Consider the following 4441-nt stretch of genomic DNA (forward strand, 5'->3'; position numbering starts at 1 on the left):
ATGTGAAGGATCGTGGCGGCTTGGGCTGTCCTGAGAGGCAGCGACGCCGCCGATGACAGCATTAGGCCGCGACGCACTACCTGCCGGGCGCTGGTGGTAGCGGCTGCCGGAGAGGCTGCCGCGTTAGCCTCGGCCACGGCTGCAGCCGCCGCTGGGGGCAGGCGAACCGAGGGACGGACGGACGGAGGGAGGGCCCGCCTTGGGTTGTGTACTGTAGGGCCGGCGTTCCCGCCCACCTCGCGGGCCGAGTCGGCAGCGCTGCCGCTGCGGCGAGACAGCGCCCTCAGCCTCCGCTCGCGCCGCTCGGCGACTGCGGCCGGGAGAAGTTGGGGTACAGCCGGACGCACGCAGGGCCTCAGGCCCCAGCCCCGAAAGAAGTAGCCCTCTGCGCCCCGCCTCCTCGGGGACTCGCACCGGTGAGTGTCACGCTAGTGCCCGAGTCAGGGGCGAGGCGTCCGCACCCCACCCCGTAGTGACTCCCCTTCTCTCCCCGTTGGCGCTCGGGCCGGAGAGGAGTCCGGACAGCCCGCGCTGCAGAGTTCCCTTGGGGCTCCTTTGTCCCCTTTTGGAGTGAGGGGGCCGTTCGACAGGCTCGCGGGGCCCCACCGGGGGAGCGGGGTGTCTCGCACGTTTGGACCGGGGCGCTGTTCGAGGTGGGCGGCCGCTCGAAGTTGGACCGGGCGGGCGGCGGGGTGTCGCCGGAAGCCCCCGCGCCGGGGGAGCCGGCGCTCGGTCGCGGTGCGGTGCAGGCGAGGCTCGCGTTTCTTTCCCGTGACAGCCCCGCCGCGGGCCGGGCCGCGCGCCGCAGACCGCGCCCGCCTGGTGGGGGTCCTCCTCGAGCCCTCCGTTTCCCTGGCGAACGTGCAGCAAAGGCGAAGCCTCTGCTGCACGTTTGCCTGGAACGCTTGTTTGCAAGCCCTAGCTCTGCCCAGAGCGGCATCTGACGCCCAGGAGCTCTCACCAGGAGCGGGCTGTCGGTTCCTTGATTCACCGGCTGAGGCGATGCAACAGTATCTGTAGGTTTTCCATTCACAAAAGTCACTGAACACTCTGTTTCGTGAGAGTGAGCGGGCTTGCGGAACATTCATTACCTAATTTCATTTGCTCTGCATGCCATCGGACATAATTAAGTAACTTGGGCTTCCCCTTAAACAGAAGTGAACAGCTTATTTAATGGACGATTTAAGTATGTTTGCTTTAATAAATAATTTAATGAAGTTTTTGCCTTTTTGCTCCTGGAGCACTGTATTAGAGTGCCCTCAGTGGAAGTTTGACGTTTTTATTGACTTCACCCAGACGACATCAAATCAGTGCTACAAGGGGCCTTGGTAGCGGAGAGAGTAAAGGCCGGCAGTTCGAACCCACCAGCTACTGAGTGGATGGGCTACAGAGTTGCATTCTGCTTCTGTAAAGGTTTATAGCTCTGGAAACCTTATGGAGTAGTTCAAGTCTGTTCTGCAGGGTCGCTATGAGTCGGAATCAACTTGAAGCAGTGAGTTTTTGGTAGGTCTTTTCAAACAATCATTTAAAATAGTTTTTTCCTTTCCTAGGAATCCAGGGGACAGCATAAATTATGGAAGCTTGTAGAAAAATTGCTTGTTGTTTACACATGTCATTTGGTTTAATGTAAACTTGATAATGCTGAGCGACTATTATCAATTTCTCTGCTTGCTAGAACCTGTTTTGCAGTGAGATTATCAGGGTGCTTGTTTTCTAGAACAGGCTGGGGAAGGAGGAATAACGTCATGCAATTTTAAATGTTCTTTATTTAAAAGTACAACTATTTAAACTATTTGCTACCTATTTTTCTGATAGCAATTATGTACTAAATGCCTATGATATGCTTGTTCTAGGTGCTGGGAACGAGAATAGATGAAACGTAAGAACTACCTTTTAGGTCTTTAATTATGGAGATTAAGTTGTTGTGGTCAAATTCCATGTGAACAGTTTGATCCACAATGCATTGTACCCAGGTGTTTAGACATATCTGTTTAATTTAAAATAGTCATGGTTTATTTTGTTTTCATTGAATCGTAATACTTATTGTATCTCTAATCGGTGGAAAGCTGCTATATTTTAAAATTAGAATGGTATTGCATTTTAGAAGAGATCAAATGTCTTTCTTACAACACAGCTATGACACTTAGAAGTTTCATATTTAATTATTTGGGTCATTTTTAAATTGAGGACCATAAAATAGACTATAAATGTATGTGATGAAAATATGTTTTAGTTTGCTTTCATTTAAGAAAAACTGAGGAAATTATGCATTTACAAAATCTGCATTGCAAAAGGATCTTTTGAAGGATGAAGAACAGTATGTCTTAAATAAATGCTTCTTAATACATACGAATTTGGTTTGGTTTATGCAAGTTTACAATCTTTCCAGAGCAGATTGTTTGAATTGAGGCATAAAGGACAAAAAAAATAATGAATACAGATAGAATTTTCTAACATTATTTTGGAAAATTTGATCTTAATAGCAACCTGAAATACTTGATATTAATATTTATATTTTAGTATTCATAGTTGAAAACATGCATAGAAGTGATCTTGGCGCATTAGATGATTCTAAAGTAGCACACTGTGGTTTCTCTTACACTTGTGAATAAGACATAAACAGAACTTGAACAAAAAAGCCTGTGAGGAATATACTTCACTTAAAGAAGTTGGCTAGTGTGCAAGGGGCTTAATGGAAGCACTTGATTGGGCTGAAATACAGTTCCCTTGTGGATGGGACACACAAAGAGATGTCAGGACTAAGGTGTGTGCAAATTTCCTGGCAGTATTCAGGGAATCATCCCTGAAAAGTTTTTATCTTCTCCCGCTTTCTCCTCATTAGTCTCACATGCACGTGAGCACACGGAAGTGTTGAAAGTTTCAACTGTATGGCACAATAGAGATGTTTCCCTCTGCTAAGTGTTACCACATTTGAAGAAAGAGCTTCCGAGACCTTGTAGGAAAGTTTTTGGTTGTTCTGGAACAGCATGTCTACCTTTGTTAACAAATTTCCAGGCAATATTAAATTCTTCAAGACAGTATCTTCTCTGTTTAACTCACCCATTGAGTCCCCAAATGCTTAATATGTCTTTTTTTTTGCTTAATATTTCTTGAATGAAAAAATGTTGTTCTACATACATAACTGGAGAACAAAGGGAAGTATGTGATAATGTAGTCCAAATTAAACATAAGCCCCACACTGCAAAAGCAAGTTCACTTCCATGTAGTGAATTCTGACTCATAGGACAGGGTAGAACTGCCCCTAAGGGTTTCTGAGACTGTAAATTTTTATGGGAGTAGAAGACCTCATCTCTCTTCTGGGGAGTGGCTGGTAGTTTTTCCCTGATAACCTTGCAGTTAGCAGCATAACGTATTACCTACATCACCAAGAAAGGATGTCGTCTTGGGAGGTGGGGAGCAAGTCATTCAGTGGGGAAAATGTTCTTGGAGGAGTTAGTTCTTCAGTTAGCTTTTGCTGAAAGCTGTGTATCTGCAGATAAATGGGTTTCCTAAGGCAGGAGACAACGTGAACCAAAGGAAAGTGGGACTGAGTGTGTCATATTAGGTTAAGCACAGTGAGTCTTTTGTGTAAAATTATGAAGATTTTTTTTCCCTTTTCTTTCACAACTGTTGCTTCTACTTGGATAAAATGTCTGAAATAATTTATAAGAGCTAACTATTTACAGTACTTGAGTTTTGAAAGTGACTGGGGTACAGTAAAAGCAAAGAGCCTTAAAAGGTTTAAAATTTCAAATTAGAATTTTGACTCTGCTTCTTATACACGTTGGGCAAATCTCTGGGTCTTTGCTTCCTCATTTGTAAAATAGGGGGAGTAATCACTACATGCCCCATGACTCTTGGAAAAATTGAATGACTTGATGTGTATCTGGGTAAGTGTTGGACAGCTAACCACAAGGTCAGCAGTTCAAATTTATGAGCCATTCCTGGGGAGAAAGATGAATCTGTCTGTTCCTACAAAGATAGACACCCTTGAAATCCCTACACAGGGTGGCTATAAATTAGAATTGACTAGGTGTCTTTGGGCTGCTAAAAGTATATTTGAAACGATTCACCTCACTCTCTAACACATAGTAGAACTTAAGAAAGTATTAAATTATTTAAAATACTTCTTTATATCTAGCTCTTAAAATTTTTTTAGATTCATTTATTATGAACTCTGATCTTCATTTGACTATTGGGATGACCCATAACATTAAATTTGTCAGTATCAAGGTTAGTGATTTTTTTCCCCCCAGGAAAACTTAATTTTAAAAAATAGAAACAAGGATTAATTATATTACTTTGAAATGTATTGACCACAAAGGATACTAGATACCTCGAAGTTTTAAATTTTAAGTAAGGGCTATGTATGGCTGTTAGGTTTCTGTTCTCCATCGAATCGATGAAAAAAATAATTTTATTAGAGGTTCATACAACTTTT

The 4441-nt window shown here is 44.0% G+C and overlaps 1 protein-coding gene across 1 annotated transcript in view; it reads left to right on the forward strand.

The window, feature by feature from the left end:
- Positions 1 to 256: 256 nt before the first annotated feature.
- OSBPL8 (oxysterol binding protein like 8) overlaps positions 257 to 4441 on the forward strand; it is a 211778-nt gene continuing 207593 nt past the window's right edge. Inside the window, exon 1 of the mRNA XM_045288746.1 lies at positions 257 to 416. The gene's annotated coding sequence lies outside the window, so the exon portion shown is untranslated. The remainder of the gene's footprint in view (positions 417 to 4441) is intronic.

The sequence above is a fragment of the Echinops telfairi genome, unplaced genomic scaffold (assembly GCF_000313985.2).
Source record: "Echinops telfairi isolate 266 unplaced genomic scaffold, ASM31398v2 ScPeMD7_2;HRSCAF=8, whole genome shotgun sequence".
In the NCBI taxonomy this organism is placed as follows: Eukaryota; Metazoa; Chordata; class Mammalia; order Afrosoricida; family Tenrecidae; genus Echinops; species Echinops telfairi.